Below are 19775 nucleotides of genomic sequence, written 5' to 3'. Positions count from 1 at the left end.
TTGAAAATAAACAGGCCAGGCACAGTGGCTCACACCTGTAATCCCAACACTTTGGGAAGCCGAGGTGGGTGGATCACTTGAGGTCAGGAGTTCAAGACCAGTCTGGCCAACATGGTGAAACCTCATCTCTATTAATAATACAAAACTTAGCTGGAGGTAGTGGTGCATGCCTGTAATCCCAGCTACTTGGGAGGCTGAGGCAGAAGAATTGCTGGAACCTGGGAGACGGAGGTTGCAGTGAGCCGAGATCATGCCACTGTTCCAGCCTGGGAGATAGAGCGAGACTCTGTCTCAATCAATCAATCAATCAATCAATAAGAAAACAAATGGTCATGGCCAGGTGTGGTGCCTCATGCCTGTAATTTCAACACTTTGGGAGGCTGAGGTGGGAGGACAGCTTGAGCCTAGGAGTTTGAGACCAGCCTGGGCAACATGGGGAGACCCCCATCTCTACCAAAAATTTAAAAAATTAGCTGGGGGTCATGCATGCCTGTGGTCCCAGCTACTTGAGAGGCTGAGGTGGGAGGATTGCTTAAACCCAGGAGTTAGAGGCTGCAGTGAGTTATGATCATACCACTGCACTCCAGCCTGGGTGACAGAGCAAAACCTTGTCTCAATAAAAAAGAAAGAAAAAGAAAATAAACAGTCATTATACGAAAAATAGGATTAGTGGATCCTTTGGTTTTATTCTTTTTTTTTTTTTCAAGTTCACGGAAGCACTTTTTGAGGCAAAGAGAAGTCTTGCCAAAAGGATTACCAGCTCCAAGAAGTTAAAACTCAACTGTTAATGACACTATTTAGAGCGTGTAGATTTTGCTTCTCCTTGGTCAGAAAAGGTTATTCAGGTTGAGAAGGGCAAAGCAAACTGGAAGAGACTTCTACTCTACTGATGCTGCTCTTCAGATCCAGCCTAAGCTAGACAAAGCTTCACTGGTCCATCTACAGGTTGCTGTCCTACTGCTGAGGGACCCAGGCCATGTTACATTTGCAAGAAAAATGAGGCAAGAAAAACAGGTGTAGGTCGCTTGGGGATGAGCAGGCACCCACAGCTTCAACACTTTTCATGGAAGGGGTGATCCTTGTGGGAGGCACAGCTCAAGGCGCACACCCTTCCAGTTCCTGTTGTAGCCATTCAAGGTGGTCATATCCTGGATGCTCATTCAAAGTCAAAGACCTCAAAGTTCTCAGCAATGTGTTCCAGTGTCACAGACTTGGGGATCACCACCAAGTTCCTCTGCATGGAGAACCGGATCAGAACCTGGGCTGCAGTTTTATTGTGCTTGGCTGTGATCGCCTCGATCCTGGGATCCTCAGCAGGGAAGGGTCCTCAGGCTTGGCCCAGGGCCTGCTAGGAGAGCCAAGGGGGCTATGGGCAGTCGCCATGCTGCCTCTGGATTGGCAGTACTGGGTTAACTTCTCCTGAGTTAGGTACGGGTGACCTAGTTAGGTACGGCTTACACTTGAAGCCAGGTTTGTTTAAGATCCTTTTGACCTGGAGATGGTTGAAGCTGGAGATGCCAATAGCTTTCATCAGCTCTTCATCCACTAGCTCTTCCATGGCCGCCCCTGTGTCCACAATGTTGGTGTCACTGGGACCATGTTGCCTGACTCATCCAACAGGAAAAATCCCTTCCCGGGCTTAAAGCCGGTGGGACAGTGAACGAGGTGGAGGTCCAGGCAGTCCAGCTTCCGGGCGCTGAGTGTCTTCTGGCAGGCTTCTCTCCCCAGGCCCTTCCCACGGGTTGTGCACCACAGCTTGCGAATGACGCAGAGCTCCTCAAGTTTACCACCTGCTCCCTGAGCTGCTCCTGCATGCCCACCCCCACCAACGCATTCTCGTTCTGGTACACGGGGGTGCAGTCAATGCAGTGATACCCAATGTCGATCGTCACCCTTACAGCCTCGGTCACCTGGCCTGGAGGGGGCTTCCAGGTGTCTAGCCCCAGGATGGGCATCTTGGCGCCGTCGTTAAGCACAGGTTGGCTGACCATGGCCACTGCGCTTCCCAGACCCCCTCCCGAAACCATCTGTCTTCTTCTTTATGCTTTTTATGTTATCTATTTAAAAAGGAAATATAAAAATGGATTTTTGCTTTTAAAAGTTTGGAAGCAAATCAGGAGATGGGAGTGAACAGGTACGTTTGCTGTCCTTCATAAATGGATGTTTTGCTATCTGTCCCTAACCTTATGCTGCAAAGACTGCATTTGGGACATAGAAGTTAATAGACTCAGCCACGCGGAGGTCCTGTCTAGACCTCTGCTCAATGAGAATGGCCAAATCTGTAGTTTCTCAAACTGGGTGTTACCTGAGTGAGCTGGCAACTGTGCAAGGACACTTTGGTTTGAGAAATACTGCTGTAATAGCGTTAGCTAGCTACATGGTAATCACTAACATTAATGTATCTCTTCAGTGGAACTTTCTTTTTCTAGCTTAGCTGATTACAACAATCTTTCCTTTGGTACTGGGGAAATTCCATCCACCTTACGTTGAGGGAAAAAAAACAAAACAAAACAAACATTTCCCACTTCTATACAAATCACTGAACTGTGTCCCCTAAAGTTCTGTGGTAGGTGGAACAGAATGCAGGAAAATAGAGAAAAAAAAAAAATAGCAGAAGCTCATCATTCATTTATAAATACAAAACAGGTGAGACGCAGTGGCTCATACCTGTAATCCCAGCACTTCAAGGGGCTAAGATGGGGGCATCACTTAAGGCCAGGAGTTTGAGATCACCCTGGGCAACATATCCAGATCCTGTCTCTACAAAAAAATTTTTTTTAATAAAAAAAATCAGCTGGACATGGTGAGGCATACCTGTAGTCCTAGGTACTTGGGAGCCTGAGGTGGAAGGATTGCTTGAGCCCAGGACGTCAAGGCTTCAGTAAGCCATGATTGTGCTACAGTATTCCAGCCTGGGCAACAGGTTAAGATCTTGTCTCAAAAAAGTCAAAAACCAAAAACCAACCAAACAACAACAACAAAAAATCACCTCCAATCCTAACCAAACCAAACCAAATCAAACAGTATTTATAATATGCCAGATATGGTGCTTGTGATACAAAGATGAAAATACAGGAGCCTTGCCCTAAAAGCACTTCTAGTTTAGAAACAGACATGGAAATACAATATAACAAAATAGTACTAATGCTATAACAGTTATAAACATATTTTGCATTGAATTGAAACAAAAATAGGAAAAATGTTGAAAATGGTAGCAGTAAGTGTGCAGATCAATAAATACTATAGAAATATTAAAAGATATTCACTACATACTTAGATTAAAAAGCCAAGAAAATAAGCCAAAACTCTCAAGAACTGTTGAGCTAATGAGCCAATGCGGAAGCTATTATATACATATGAATCAATACATAAAAGTGGATTTCTTTTCAAGTCTTGCCAAAATGTTGCAAAATACGATTTTTTTTTTTTTTTTTTTTTGAGACGGAGTCTCACTTTGTTGCCCAGGCTGGAGTGCAGTGGCACCATCCATGTTGGTTCACTGCAACTTCTGCCTCCTGGGTTCAAGCAATTCTCTTGCCTCAGCCTCTAGAGTAGCTGGGACTACAGGCACCTACCACGACACCTGGCTAATTTTTGTATTTTTAGTAGAGACAGGGTTTCACCATGTTGGCCAGGCTGGTCTCAAACTCCTGACCTCAAGCAATCAGGCCACCTCGGCCTCCGAAAGTGCTGGGATTACAGGCGTGAACCACGCCCAGCCGCAAAATAAGATTTCAAGATTTTCTGAAACTGTGGAATACACACTTTAATAACTACATATTTACTATTTAAGCTTTATCTTAATGTCACAAGGAAAGAAAATGTTAATGGCAATTCATAAAGTAATATTGGTAAACATGCTTACATGATAAGGAAGGCAATGAATATTGTCTTCTCTCTCTCTCTCTTTTTTAATGGCACCATGAGAACCACATCTTGACATAAACAACTTTGTAACCTTAAGATTCTGGGAGAGAGTCCCTGGTTGCAGGTGCCTGGTTAAGAGGAGGAAGGAGTCCAGGCACCGTGGCTCATGCCTGTAATACCCGCACTTTGGGAGGCCGAGGCGGGTGGATCACCTGAGGTCAGGAGTTTCAGACCAGCCTTGCCAACATGGTGAAACCCCGTTTTTATAAAAATACAAAACTAGCCAGGCGTAGTGGCACATGCTTGTAACCGCAGCTACTTGGGAGGCTGAGGCAGGAGAATCACTTGAACCTAGGAGGTGGAGGTTGCAATGAGCCTAGATCGCACCACTGCAGTCCAGCCTGGGCAAAAAGAGCAAAACTCTGTCTCAAAAAAAAAAAAAAAAGAAGAATGGGAAGGACAGTGAGAGCAAGAAAGGAGTCGGGCTAGCCCTACTTGGGAGATGGCTAGGATAATGAAGATGGCCACAGATACACTGACTGGGGTGACATACATGTATCAATCTAACAGCAGCCCATGGCCTTCCATTTTTCTTTTCTTTTCTTCCTGTTTCTTTTTGCAGTACAATCTCAAAAAAGAAATCAATTAAAAAAAAAAAAAAAAGGCTGGGCGCGATGGCACATGCCTGTAATCCCAGCAGTTTGGGAGACTGAGGCAGGCAGATCTTGAGGTCAAGAAATCGAGACCATCCTGGCCAACATGGTGAAACCCCATCTCTACTAAAAATACAACAATTAGCTGGGCATGGTGGTGTGCGCCTGTAGTCCCAGCTACTCGGGAGGCTGAGGCGGGAGAATCGCTTGAACCTGGGAGGCCGAGGTTGCAGAGAGCCGAGATCGCGCCACTGCACTCCAGCCTGGGCCACAGAGTGAAGAAAAAAAAAAAAAATTAAAATTAAAAAAACTTCACAAACCAAAAACCAAAACCTCCAAACACTTCTCTCTGCCTTCCCAAACAGGCATCAGATAGATATACATAGGCAGGGCACAAATACACAACAAACATATTTTTTAAAAGTCACAAAATGTCCAAATAAATGCAAATAAAAATAAGAAGGTTTGGTAGGGTGTAGGAGAAAGCCATTGTCTCATATTACTTTTAGGAGTGCAAATTGTTGGAATTACTTCTGAGGAATATTTTGGTAACACGAATCAAAAGCTTTTTAAGGACGCATACTTTTATCTGAAGGAAATAATTGGACAGGTGTGTAAAATGGATGTAGGCCATGTTTATGCAACTTTATCTGTAGCAACAACAACAACAAAAAGGAAAAACTTCCTTAAAAAACAGAGGAGCAGTTAAACAAATTATGGCCTATTCAACTGATGGAATACTAGTAGCTGTTAAAATGATTATCTAAATTTCAGTTGATTAACACTAAAATGTGCTCATAGCATAATCGTAAGTAAAAACGAAACAAAACGTATCTGCAGTGTTGTATGTAGGTGAGTGTGCTCATGTCTCCCTAAGAAAGTCTGGAAGGACGTATGCTAATATGAAAATACCAATACTTTTTTTTTTTCTTTCTGGGTGATATCTATGAGTAATCATTACCTCTTCATTGTTTTTCATATTGTAAAATAGTCTGTAATGACTGTACGTGACTGCTACATTTTGCTTTTGGACCTTAGGTGCAAATAATTAAGAATTAACTCCTTGGCCAAGCATGGTGGCTCATACCCGTTATGCCAGCACTTTGGGAGGCTGAGGTGGGAGGATGGCTTGAGTCTAGGAATTTGAAACCAGCCTGGGCAACATAGCAAAACCTCATCTCTACAAAAAAATACGAAAAGTTACCCAGGCGTGGTGGCATGCGCTTATAGTCCTGGCTACTCGGGAGGCTGAGGTGGGGAGGATTGCTTGAGCCTGGGAGGTGGAGGCTGCAGTGAACTGTAATCATGCCACTGCACTCCAGCCTGGGCAATGGAGTGAGACCCTATCTCCAAAAACAACAACAACAACAACAACAAAAAAACAAAGAACAAACAATAAAGTTTGTACAAGGGGAGCAAGTGAAGACCTTTACCCAGAAGTCTGTAAGAACAGTAGGGGGATGTCAGATGCCAGGCCATGCCACTGTCCAGGAACCAAATGCAAATTGTTCACCTTCTCACTTGGCATGAGGGGCAGTGATAGGCATATTGGTTTGTTTGTTTGTCCTTGGAATATTTATTTGGGTTATAACTCTCAGCGAGATTCCAACTACTGGACTTATAGGCTTCGAATAGTGCATCACCAAGAGTGGTCACTAACGAATGTGAAACCAACCAAAAGAAACCACCATCTTGGCATGCATCTGTGTGTTAGTTTCCTTTAGTGCCACTATAAAGTACCAACAACTAGGTGGTTTAAACAACAGAAATGTATTGTCTTGTAGTTCTGGAGGTCAGAAATCCAAAATCAAGGTGTTGGCAGGGTTGGTTTCCTCTCATGGCCGTAAGACAGAATCTGTTCCATGCTTCTTTGTCAGCTTCTGGTAGCCTCAGGTGCGCGGTGGTTTGTAGATGGCCACCTTCTCCTGGTGTCTTCACATTGTCTTCGTATGTGTTTGTCTCCGTCCAAATTTCTCCCTTTTTTTTGGAGACGGAGTCTTGCTCTGTCGCCTGGGCTGGAGTGCAGTGGCCGGATCTCAGCTCACTGCAAGCTCCACCTCCCGGGTTCATGCCATTCTCCTGCCTCAGCCTCCAAGTAGCTGGGACTACAGGTGCCCGCCACCTCGCCCGGCTAGTTTTTTGTATTTTTTTAGTAGAGACGGAGTTTCACCGTGTTAGCCCGGATGGTCTCGATCTCCTGAACTCGTGATCCGCCCATCTCGGCCTCCCAAAGTGCTGGGATTACAGGCTTGAGCCACTGCAACCGGCCCAAATTTCTCCTTTTCATAAGGACAGCAGTCATTTTGGATTAGGGTTCACTCTAGAGACCCAACTCGATATCCTCTGTGAAGACTCTACCTCCACGTAATCTTGAATCATCTTGGTGTGTTGGAAAGAACATGGGCTTTGCAATTATACCTGTGTTTGAATCCTGGCTTCACCACTTACTAGTGAGTGGTGACTGCCTTGATAAAAGTCATGTAATTATTCAGGACTTGTTTTCTCATCCCTATAGTGGGGACGCAATGTTGCTGTGAGGATTAGAGATACTCTAGAACGTGCTGGATAAGTGGAGGCTGTTACCACCTATAAGCTGAGGGCCTTTGCTTTTCAAGGTGAAAAGTCTATGAATAAATACACCTGTAAGTGAATCTAATGGGGAGATTCTTGGATGACAGGGATTTCATCTGTGAACCAGGTCAGCTGGCATCTGTACCAGAGTCCTTCCGGCCTACATGTGGTCACTTGTTTGGAGCCAGCTGTAATTTACAGGTTACGTTTTTAGGCGAAGCCTGTGTAAAACCATTTTATAGCATTCCAACCTGGATATGACATTCACTGACCAATGTTGTCCAAGGCTGTCACACTGGGGAAAAAGGGGGTGCAGATTTCTAGATACGAAGACCAGCGATGCCTTCTATTCCCACACGTTTCTAATCTCAAGATTCTGCCCTACTCCGATGATCTTCTGGGTTGATTTGAACTGAAGACAAGGACACATATCTTGAGACACTGTCATATTCTGTTCCGGTTACCTAAGAAGATTAACTACGCAAGTTTCTTCCATTACCAGGAATAAAACTTTGGAGTCAAATTTAATTTAGTACTAAAGGTTGCAAATGCTCTGATAGAAGCGAAAGCTTGGTTAACGGGGTGGGATGGGGTGGGGGCAGGAAGGAGAGACCCGGGAGCAGAGAGGAAGGAGTTGGTTGTATAGGTGGAAGTTTGAGCTTGGGAGGAACCAGGTAGCGACCTCTCCTCTGAATAAGGGGCGCTCTGGGCCACTTCCTCTTTCTTCAAAACAATTAAGTTGACCGTGGACTTTAATCACATTAGCAGGGCAATTTTGAAACAATAATCCGAAAGAACTTTTGCCCGTTACGGCAACTTTTTTTTTATGTTATGGAGATCAGTCTGAAAGCAAGCTATTTGCCCGATTACTTTTTGACCAATTTATTTTCGGTTTAGTCAGGTTTCTTTCCAAGTCTGTGCTAATCTGAATGGCTACCTTAGTAATTACTTTTTGACCAATTTATTTTCGGTTTAGTCGGATTTCTTTCAGTCTGTGCTAATCTGAATGGTTACCTTAGTATATCAATGTCCTAGTAACTGTAGCAAGGACATTTTTGCTGGAAATCATTTAAAGCAGGTGCCTTTGAGTCATGTAGCATACACAGCGGTATTTACTGCTAGTTTTTTACACCTAATATCGTTTATAAAATTTTATCTGTTGCTACTATATTTGTGAGGTTTATGGAAAAAATTGGTTATGAACACTATCACAAGGAGGCAAAATCAAGCTTAGAAATCAATTAGTGACTCTGCTGTAAAATAGTACACACACACACTTTTTTAAGCTATACATTTATTAAATGCCATTAGAGCTGGTACAAAATACAATTTTTAGCTGGTGGCCCTATGCCGGTTACAACGCAGCCAGCATGGCATACTTGGGTTTTCAAACCTCAGGAGCTCACCCAGCAATACATAGGCAGGCAGAAGGGGTAGACAGAATAAAAATCAGCGAAAGCCAGGATATTAATAAAGAGTTTTGATGGTTAAAGACAAGTAGGCAAATTAAGACGCTGGAAACCGAGGAGCTGCACAGAAAACAAAACCAGGGAGCTGGACGACAAGGACACAGTAACAGCACAAGGGGATTTATCTAAGGGGCATTCCGATGGAGCAGGCAGGCTGCGCCCAGAAAGGTGGGGAGGGGTTGGAAGCAGATGGGCAGGGACGGGCGAGCGTGCACAGCCTGAAAAAGTTTTCATGATGGCTCCAGCCTAATTTCCCAACGCTGGTCTCGGGCGCCACAAAACCCGAGCGGCCCGACCGGAGCCGGGTGCCAGCCTCAGGGCCGCCGGGGCCCGGCGCAGCGTCCGGAATTCCTGCGATGTCTGGGGCCCGGCGGCGGCTCCTCCCCGCCCCCACCGCGGCCTCCGCCGGCATTTTCCGGCGAGGAGGCCCGCGAGCCCTTCGAAGAACCGGCTCCACGCGCGGCCGGCCGCGGCCGGCGCGCTTCCCGGGGAGAAAGGCGAGCGCGGCGTCCGGACCGCGGTGAGAGCCCTCCAGGCCCGGGCGTGCGGGGTGGGCTTCCCGGGTCCCTGCCCGAAGGCCGCGGCGCCCCGACCCTCCCCCTCCCCCGCCCGGGGCAGCCCTCCCCTCCCCCCGGCGCGGGCGGGGCTGCGGGCGCCAACGCGGAAGCGCGGGGCGCTAGGGCTGCGGGGGCGGCGGCGCGGGAGGCCGCGCGCGCTCCCCGGGCCGCAGTCGGCGCGGGCGCGGGGCGGGGCGGGGCGAGGCGGCCGGCGCTCGCGCACAGGCCTGGCCGCCGCCTCGCCCCCCCTTCCCCAGTCCCTACCCTCTCTCGGCCTAGCCGTCCCCCTCCTCTCCCCTCCCCCGGGCGAATCACGCGCCCTCCTCTGACACTCGTAGCGGGCCCGAGCTCCGAATTTATCCTTCACGTGACCTGAGGGGGTTGGGTGGTTGGCTGGGGACGGAGGGGGAGACGGAAAGGAGGGAACGGAATCTGCCGTTACCTGAGCAACAGGCCCCGCCCGCCGGATCGGGGCCGGGGGGCGGGAGGAGGACGTCAGCACGTCAGCCGGGGTTTTGCGTTTTGATTGACAGTTGCTATAGCGACCGGGTCGGTCCGTCGCCATTTTGTTGGTTGGTTTTTTTTTAAACCCTTTCGCTTCCCGCCCGAATAATAATAAAAAGCCCCATTGGAGTGAGGCGGGGGTGGCGGCGGCAACCGCGGCGGGGGTATCCGGGGAGACTGCTGCCGTCGCTGCTGCTGATCGCGGCCCAGGTCGGGCTCAGAGAGCGGACACCCCGAGCGGGGGGTGCGGGCGCCGCCGCCGCCGCTTCTGCTGCTGCTGTTCCTGCTGCTGCTGTTGGTGCCGCTGCCGCCGCCGGCGAGCGGGCGGGACCGGTGTGAGTGCGAGTGTGTGCGAGGGAGCGTGTGCGAGGGCGAGTGTGCGCGCGGGTGTGCGGGTGTGTGCGAGTGTCTGTCTGTCTGTCTGTGCGGGGACTCGGGGGCGGGCGGTTCGGGCTCTCCTGGCGGAGGAGCCGCCGCCGCCGCCCGGGCCCCGGCGCTTCTCGCTGCGCAGGTTCGGAGCGCGCGCCATTTTGTGAGATTTACAAAATCCTCCTCGGGAAGAAGCCGCCGGCAGCAGCCGCCGCTCGGCGCCCGGCCTCGCCGCCGCCGCCCTCTGTGCCGGGCCGGGCCGCGCGGCCCCGCCGCCGGGAATCGGGGCCCGGGGACTGCGGTATTTGCCGGGGAGGGGGCTGTCGCCTCCCCGGCCCCGGGCGCCGCTGGAACCGCGAGCCGAGGAGAGACTGAGCAGGCTGCGGCGCGGCCAGGAGCCGGAGCGCCGGGGGCGGAGAGAGGCGGCCGGGGCGGCGCTGGCTGCGGAGGCCGCGGCGGGAGCGGGAGCGCGGCGCGGGAGCCCGAGGCTGAGACTCACCGGAGGAAGCGGCGCGAGCGCCCCGCCATCGTCCCGGTGAGTGTCCGGCCCGGCCGCGGCCCCGCCCGGCTCGGCGCTCGGCTACCCCGGCGGCCCGCAGCCGGGCCCGAGCCGAGGCCGGCCGGGCGGAGGGAGGGACCTGCCATTTTAGGAGGAGGCGCCGCGGGCCCTGGGCCGGCCGCCGGGGGAGGGAGCCTCAGGCCTGGTCCCAAAGGAGCGGCGGGCGCGAGCGGAGGGAAAGTTGCGGAGGGTGGGAGCGGGGGCCGCGGCCTCCCGGGAGCCGGGGCCTGGGGGGCCGTAGACAGCGCCAGACCTTCACTGGCCGCCCGAGCGAAGGGGTGGAGGTTGTCTTCCTCCTCCTCTTCCTCCTCATCTTCTTCCCCCAGCTCCTCCCTCGTCCCTCCTCTCGGTCCCCACCAGTGTGGGAACCGCCGGGGTGCTTCGCAAGGACAATGCACGGGTTAAGAAAATGGGGCCGGCTGGGCGAGGACGGCGGGGCCGGGCCGGGCGCCGGGGAAGGTCGGGAGCCGCTGCCTCGGCGGCCCTGGGTGTCCGCGCCTGAGCGAGGGGCACTCACTGGTCTCCGATGTTGGGCGGGGAGCGCGAGTGTCCCCGGCGGCTCGGGGTGGAGGGATGACCTGCCCGGCAGCCGGGGGAGTTGGTGGCTGAGGAGAGGTGAATTAGAATGGATACCTGTGTATCGCCACAAAACTTCACGAGTCTATTTATAGGCACAAACCCACTCTCGCTTCGGAGCCACTGAAGCTGCTGAGCAGTTCAGCTCTTGGCGAAAGGCTCCTCCCTAATCTGAAATAGTTAAAAATGGTAAAATTAGTGAGTCAGTGACTTCGGTTCCTTGCCTGTGCCTTTAGCCCAACCCTAGGTGACACGAATCCCGTAATCTAGGCGCAGCGCAGGAATGCCAGCACCATTTGGTTCTTGAATTCCTCCCAAATTGTCAGAAAATACGCCTTAGAATATGGTTTTCACAAGTGCCAGGCGCTGTTCTCAGGGTTTTCCGTGGAGCGACCAGCTTGCCCAGCCGGTAGGAACTGTTCCCATTTTACAGATGAGGAGACTGAGCCTGGAGAAGGGGCACTGACTGCTCTGAGGTAATACAGCTGGGACTCCAGGAGCCGGGAAGCTGTAGCCAGTCTGGACTTGTGAATCACTAGGGTGTAACTTATTATTATAAATACTGGCAAATTTTGGAGTGATTCGTGTGTAATGACTCAGGGTTCTAACCTAGAGATTGTGTCCCCGTATGGTTTTTAGCATGGAATTAATAACCTTTGTGGCTTGCCGAGGCCGAAAGGTAAAGTAATGGTAATGAGCCCTCTTAATGAAACTTTTCCGTCCTTTTTTTCCCCCCAAGAAAACTATGTAGTTAATTTTTGAATGAAAGGAATTAAAAAATACTCCTTGGTGTGTTTTGTACTTCAAACTTAATTTTGATTAAAATCATCTTCTAAGTATTGATGAGTCATAAGAAAGTTTTGTGTGAAGTTATTTTTAGTTATTTTATTCTTTAAGAGCCTCTGTGACCCCTTTATATTTTGTGTCCAAAGTTAACATATTTAGCATTTTGATTTTGAGGTGTTTTAATAATTCAGTGGAATTACCTTTAGTTTTTGTTTTCTTAAATTTCTCGTATCTTGATCAGTTACTTTAGGAGAATATGGTTTTCAAGTAGACTTTTAAAAATGTGAGACTAGAACTTAAAGTTTCATGTGCTAAGGTTTTAAACTGCAGAAGATCATTTCAAAGCAACTGGTTATGAAAAAAGCTTACTTGATTGTAGTTAAGATTTTTTACGTATACTTCAAGTATCCCAGTACTTTTGGAGGATTTTCCCTGGTATAGCAGTGGTGTTTATGGTAGCTGTCCAAATTTATTTAAGACTTCAAACCATGCTAGAAAGTTAAGGACTCCTGTCAATGTCTACACCTAGTTCTCTTGTAAGACTAGTTGTAAACATTTCATTTTTACCTCAAGACCTCAGAGATCATTAAAGGAGGAAGGATCACCCCTTGTGTTTGCACCACGAAGGCACACTCCTTTTTACCTGGTGGGTGTTGAAGAAAGGTTTGAAGGAATAGACTTGAATGAATGGTAATTATTGGTAGGGATGAGAAATGGACCAGATGACCTAGTGAGATCTTTTGTTATTGTTAGGAATTTGAGATCTAAGTGTAGGATCATCTGTTAAACCTTTTAACGATATTTTGGTGGAACCTATTAGAAACTTAACGCATTATTGTGTACAAGAGATTTAAAAATAAGTCCAGTTTTTTAGAGGCACTAACATTTAAGATAATGTAAAACATTCCATATTAGTGCAATGTCTTGTTAGGGAATGTGGACAGTAAAAACGGCCATTTGTTAAAAGTTTTTTTCCCCTCTAAAATATTGTCTGATGTTTGCTCCTCGGTGTTATTTATGGAGAGTTACAATTATGGAGAGTTACTGTTTATGACTTAAAGATATGGAGGTGGAGAGGCCTAGGTAACTGCAACAATGTATTTAAGTAATTTACTTTAGGTTTTTAGAGTGCTATGAATGTTTATCTGCAAAAGGAAAATTCAAGATACCTTGTTATAAACATGGTATACAGTGACCTTTGGCATGCATTTTGTTTTGTAACTACACAAAGTGTTAATTTGGATTGAATCTTGGTTTTCACTTGAAAACCATTTTTTTTTTTTAAAGAAATAGCTTAGAAATTTAGACTGCCTGGGGTGTTTTCGTGTGTCTGTTGATGGTTGACAGGTATCTAGTTACCAGAAGAAAATGTGGATAGAATTAACTGTACTATAGGCGAGAAGGGAATTGCCTTATATATGCCACTAAACACAAGATTAGAATAAGAGTGGACTTCACTTGTGACTTTCTTGGTATTTGTGATTAGGTGTGTGCCAGTTTGTCTTTGCTTTGGCGTTAACTTTCCTCGTATTTCAGAGGGCTTTCACATTTCCTATACACATACAGGAAACAGTTTCACCCCTCTCCAAGAAAAAACTTAACCTAAACCCAGCAAAACCCAAAAACTTCCAGAAAGTCTTTATCAAGAACTTAGTTCCTCATCTGCAAAATTGTATTAATCTTATTTTGTAGTAATCATAAGCAGTTATTTAACTGAACTAAGAATCCTTACTTTCTGTTGAGTGTTTTGGTGATTTTACTTCCATATATGTTCGTCTATTTTCTATTTTAAGTAAAGATGTTACATGAAACTATTAGTTATGTTTCCTGAAACTTGATACTAACAGTTTGCCCTGTGAAAGTGAATTACGTGACAGTATAATAGCATCTTATGTATATATAGTGGTTTCGCCTTTTAAAATACTTTTTACCAGATGGTATCTTGACTGTTGGGCAATTTTCTGATGGCTAGAGAAGTGGTAATTTATAACCCAAAGCTTGTTCAACTTTGGATTAAAAAGTTTGGAGAGTTAAAATTTGTGTTTAATTACTTCGAAAAATCAGCAAATTATGCTCCCAAATGAAGATAGCTTTTTGAAATCTTGCTTTATGTCAGTGCTACAGTGTTAAGCTAGAGTTGTAAAGTTTACCATAGAGTGAAAGTGAAATGTAGACCTCATGTGACTAAAATAATAATTGAAGGTTCATACTGGGTAATTGAAGACAGATTTTATTTCTTAATGTTCTGGCTACAAGCAGCATTAGTTTGATTTTTTTTTTTTTTTTTTGTATATGAAAACAAAATGATTTGGAAATATTGCATTGTATAAGCCAGCTAGGTGTTTAAAAAGTTAAGCTTTTGCTTTGGAATCCTACTACCAGAGTACTAAAACGAGTGAGAATTGTTTATTGGAGATAATACCCTCTATTGAACACCTGAAGTGGTGTGGTTTCTCCTGCGCATATGTTTTGCTAATGCAGAACCATTTTGGTGTCTTGGCAATTGTTTTTTCTAACAGAGCTATGTATCTTTCCTTCTCTTCTAGAAAGAGATATTTAAAAGTTTGTATTACTGTTAAAACTTAAGTTTTGACAAGTTACATACTTTTTTTTTTGGTTTGGGGCAGATGCTCATATCTGATATACAGTGAGTAATAGCTTAAAATGTGTCTTTGTTCTTGTCAGTGAATATCCTTGTTTTATCTCCCCATGTTAGAAAAGTTTGTTTTAATTGATTTTTTGGGGGTGGGGGGAGCCCAGTGAACTGGCTTATCATGGAGTGAAACTGGCTTTCAGCATCAGCTCTATTTTAAATAACATCCCTGTTCATTAAATAACTCCCTAATTTTTCTGAGTGTATAAAATTTCCAATGACAAGATTTGTTTTTTTAATTTTTAAAAAAGCGTTCACAAAAAGCTTTTCTGTATTATCTATATTATTTGATACTATAGAGCCATTTTGGCATCTTGGCAGTTGGTTCTTCTACCAGAGCTATGCGTCTTCTGGGTTTTTCACAAAAGCTTTTGCATGTGCATAAAATGTTATGGACATGTATGGTTAAGGCTTGCATCTTGGCATCCATGTATTTGGGTAAAAAGATGCTGGAGGCCAGTCATGGTGGCTCACGCCTGTAATCTCAGCACTTTGGGAGGCCGAATCACTTGAGGCCAGGAGTTCGAGACCAGCCTGGGCAACATGGTGAAACCCTGTCTCAAAAAAAAAAAAAAAAAAAAAAAAAAAAAAAGCCAGGCGTGTTATTGCGGCCTGTAGTCCAGGAGGCTGAGGTGGGAGGTCATCACTTGAGCCTGGGAGGTGGGGGTTGCCGTAAGCTGAGATTGTGCCACTGCACTCCAGCCTAGGTGACAGAGCGGGCACTGTCTCAAAAAACAAAAAAAAAAACCAAAAAAAAACTTGTGACATCTATCTTTCTGCTCGCTATCCAGTTATAGACAGCAGTTGAGGCAGCTTGATACTGTGGAAAGATCCCCTGCCCATGAAACCGTGAACAGAGGCTCCAGAGTCTGGCTGATCTGATTCTCAATAGGTTCTGTTGACTGTGTGACTTTAGGCACAGTGATTTCACCAAACATCAGTTTCCTCATCTGTAAAATGAGGTTGATAGTAATTAGCATAGGAATCTTGTGAAAATTGAGAATTGAGATAATGCATGTACATTTCTTCATGGATTTCTCTCTCCTCCTTTTCGTCTCATCTTTTCATACTCATTCTGTGATTCTGGTATAAATATTTTCTTCTGAGAGGCCTTCCCTAAACCCCAGTCCAGGTAAGCTTCCTTAGCCATGCATTCTTTTTGTGGCCAAGCAGGACCATTTGTTTTTCTTTTGTAACCCTTACTGCAAGTATAATTATTTATATATGTTCTTATATATAATTGTTCATTTAATTTCAGCTTCTCCCTCTCCATTACATTTTAAAGTTCATTTGGACAGGAATAAGTCTTTCCTGATCATGGCTGTAACTCCAGTGCCTGGCACTTAGGGAGTTTAGATTCGTGGAGTGACAGAACATGGAGCCTGTATGCTGAATACTTTCTGACGACCACTCCTTAGCCCTGTCATCTTGGGCAAAACAGCTTCTCCTCGCTTCAGTATCCTGTATGCCAGATATAGACAGCACTGGCTGCCCTGCCCAGGATTTTGAGAATGTGAAATGAGATACTGTAATGAAGTGCTAAAGTGTAAAATGCCATATAAATATAAAATGACACAGTAGTAATAATCTCAGTAGTGGGGTTATTCAGTAGGAAGCTCTATTGTGACTTAAAGTATAGAATTTTAGCTTTGCTGAGTTGGTTGGTAGCTAATATTTAATAGGATAAATTTAAGCTTTCCTACATGTACTAGTTAGAATGTAGATGGGCCTGTTTCTGATTAAATACAGGGGCTTAAACGAGAAGTTTATTTTTCCTTCATAAAACAACAGTATAAATTATCTAAGGCTCATATGGTGACACCATGATATGAGGGAGCTTGGTTCCTTCTGTCTTGTTGCTTTCCTGTGCTTAAGGAGATACCATTTTCTTCATAGTACAAGGCAGCTTCCCACTACATCCAGAGTCCAGGAATAGGATTTTGGGAAGGCACATTCCATCCCTTTAAAGACAAACCTGGTAGTTGCATACATGACTTTTGTTCATACCCTGTTGGTCATAACTTAGTCATGTGGCCATGTTTAAACACAAAGGAGTGTGGGATATTCGTCTTTGATAGGTGGCTATTTGGCTGAAAATTTGTGTCTCCTGAAGAAGGGGAGAATGGGGGATGATTAAACATTGCCTGTCACACTTTCAGATGTTTTGTGAGAAACTTCCAGAGGTAGACTTTGAAAATACAATGGATTGCACTAGTTAATACGTTTCTGTATTAATCAATTAATCATTAATCATTAATCTTTTAAACTATGTTATGTGAATTCAAATAGGCCATTACGCAAAATACACATAAGTGATCAGATTAGAAAAATGTAGCTATACTTTTAGTAGTGAAGGGATTTTGCGTCTAATAACAATTATTTTACCGATGCTTTATTTTCTGATGGAAACATGGTTCTTGATTGTTGTGCTTGTATCATGTAAACAATATTTGGAATCCGAGCTTTTGTATTTAGTGTTAATAGTCTACTGGACCAACTGTATGTCTTCCTGCTCATACCCTCAGCAAACAGTGCTACAGTAACACTTGCGTGTTGTCAGGATGTCATAAAGTTTTGAGTCACTGAACACTGCAAGAAGGATGATAGCAGAGATACTTAAACATACACTTACTGTCTATTATTTTCCTCTTTAATTCCTGTGGGTTTGAAAAAGAGAAATATCTAAGATTCCTTTAAACTATACAGTATTATTAGTTCTAGTACAGACTTGGGAAAACTAATAGTTCCCAAACAGTCTTCTGGAGAACTTGTCAAAGTTAAGAGATTTCCAAGCTCAGATGCCTCTCTTTCTGTAGGTTTGGAGTGATGCTCTAGAATCTGCTTTCTGTTTTCTTTTTTTATTTTTTGTTTTTTTTTTTTTGAGACAGAGTGTTGCTCTGTCACCCAGGCTGGAGTGCAGTGGTGCAATCTCCGCTCACTGCTAGCTCCACCTCCTGGGTTCACGCCATTCTCCTGCCTCACCAGAGGAGCTGGGACTACAGGTACCCGCCACCAGGCCCGGCTAATTTTTTTGTATTTTTAGTAGAGACGGGGTTTCACCATGTTAGCCAGGATGGTCTCAATTTCCTGACCTCGTGATCCGCCCGCCTTGGCCTCCCAAAGTGCTGGGATTACAGGCGTGAGCCTCTGGGCCCCGCCGAAATCTGCTTTCTTACGGACTCCAGGTGATCCTGATGCAGTAGGAACATTTTGAGAAACACCACTACAGTTCATCTCTCACATATTAGAGAAGGAGATGGGTGCAGAGAAGCTCAGTGCCTCAGAATAAGCAGGCCTGGGACTAGCGTTGTTTTTCCTGACTCTTGGTTCTTTGCTCTTTCTACAGAAGAGGGAATAAAGGACAAGGTGTACAGAGTGCAGTGGGATTTTATAGGGATAGTTATCATCTTAAGTATGTGGCTTTTAATGTGGGAGCTCATGTCTAGTGAATGGTTGGCCCAGTTGTCCTTTTTGCCCTATAGAAAAATAATGAATATTTTAAGGTGAAGTGAATATTTAAAGGTGAGAAGCTGAAGGTTTTAAATAAGGTTTTGTTAGTATCAGCACTATTGTGGGCAGTGCATATACAGCATTAGAATAGATGTATAGGAAGCTACTTACTTGACATGATTAGAAGGAACAAAGGTAGTTCTTGTCCTCAAATTACTACTTTCCTTTTAGGTTGCTTGTAATTTTCGCTGTTGGAATTCATTTCATTAGATTAAGGTAAAATCTGGATTCCCTAATTTAAAACTTTAAAATTAGAATATTCCTAGAGGAATTTTTTTTTTTTTTTGAGATGGAGTTTCACTCTTGTCACCCAGGCTGGAGTGCAATGGCGCGATTTTGGCTCACTGCAACCTCCGCCTTCCAGGTTCCAGCAATTCTCCTGCCTCAGCCTCCTGAGTAGCTGGAATTACAGGTGCCTGCCCATCATGCCCGACTAATTTTTTGTATTTTTAGTAGAGATGGGGTTTCACTATATTGGCCTGGCTGGTCTCCAACTCCTGATGTTGACCTCCTGAAGTGTTGAGATTGTAGGTGTGAGAGCCACCATGCCCACTCCCTGGAGGAATATTCTTTACCTCGTATGAGGTTAACACTTTATTTTTATCAGTTATTATTATTAGATCTAGCCTGAAAACCTATAGTCCTAATTTGGAACAGGCATGCCTGTTTTTGCACCCAAAAGTTGCCTTTTGGCCTGCCAAGCCTCCCTATTCCTGTACGCCTATAAACCTGAAACTACAGGCCCCACAAGCAGACGAGGAAATGAACTGAAGAACCACAGAACGGTGTGGCGGAGAGAAGGAGTCTGAATGCTGGGGGGAGTTCCACTGGGGGTGGTCAAAGAGGAGATAAGCCGCTTAGTGCAGGTGTCAGTCCAGAAATCAGAATGATGCCTGCCTGCACTAAGAATGTTTTGGAAAGGAGGCAAGAACACGGTACGTGTGCCTTTTACTGAGAAAAATGAAGGGGATGTTTAGGCCAGGTGCAGTGGCTCATGCCTGTAATCCCACCACTTTGGGAATCCGAGGCGGGTGAATCACGAGGTCAGGAGTTCGAGACCAACCTGGCTAATATGGTGAAATCCTATCTCTACTACAGATACAAAAATTAGCCAGGTGCAGTGGTGGGTGCCTGTAGTCCCAGCTACTCGGGAGGCGGAGGCAGGATAATTGTTTGAACCCTGGAGGTGGAGCTTGCAGTGAGCTGAGATTGTGCCATTGCACTCCAGTCTGGGCGACAGAGCGAGACTCCGTCTCAAAAAAAAAAAAAAAAAAAATTAAGAGTATGTTTAAGAAATGTCTCCTTGTGGTATGGTCATGGGAAGGTTCATGTGAGGATTCTCTGGTGGCCAGAGGTTGGTAGTGTTAGCTGACTTCGATGGCTTCCTATCACTGAGAGTGTTGGTAATGGCACCGTGGGTAAATCTGCCTAGGACCCACTGCGCTTGATTAACTGTTGGACTAGAGGAAGTGTCCCTGTTTTCTTACTGTCTTATTTGTTAGGGCCCCTATTTTAGCAATCTTATCAAACATATAAGGTACAGTTCTGATCATCTGGGATATTCTAGTTTTTAAAGAGATCTACAAGTAGTATATAGTTTAAAAAAACAAGCTCTGTGGAATGATAGCAGATCATTTCCCCCTTCTCATGTTCTGTAATAATAACTGTTCGGTTTTTCCTATCAGAAATGTATGCATGTGT

General features: G+C 45.6%; 1 protein-coding gene and 1 pseudogene across 4 annotated transcripts in view; one reads left to right on the top strand and one right to left on the bottom strand.

Annotated features, from left to right (window-relative positions):
* Positions 1–594: 594 nt before the first annotated feature.
* Positions 595–1991, bottom strand: LOC126950711 (aldo-keto reductase family 1 member B1-like; annotated as a pseudogene).
* A 7072-nt stretch (positions 1992–9063) lies between these two features.
* Positions 9064–19775, top strand: part of DYRK1A (dual specificity tyrosine phosphorylation regulated kinase 1A) — a 149370-nt gene continuing 138658 nt past the window's right edge. The window contains exon 1 of one of the 4 annotated variants that reach the window (XM_050784617.1): positions 9064–9080. The gene's annotated coding sequence lies outside the window, so the exon portion shown is untranslated. Of the gene's footprint in view, positions 9081–9384; positions 9690–10448; positions 10526–19775 lie in introns of those variants that run through there. The other 3 variants (XM_050784616.1, XM_050784614.1, XM_050784622.1) reach the window with 3 other exon arrangements.

The sequence above is a fragment of the Macaca thibetana genome, chromosome 3 (assembly GCF_024542745.1).
Source record: "Macaca thibetana thibetana isolate TM-01 chromosome 3, ASM2454274v1, whole genome shotgun sequence".
In the NCBI taxonomy this organism is placed as follows: Eukaryota; Metazoa; Chordata; class Mammalia; order Primates; family Cercopithecidae; genus Macaca; species Macaca thibetana.
Note: the sequence above shows the minus strand (reverse complement) of the source record. Positions and strands in the feature narration are given on the sequence as shown.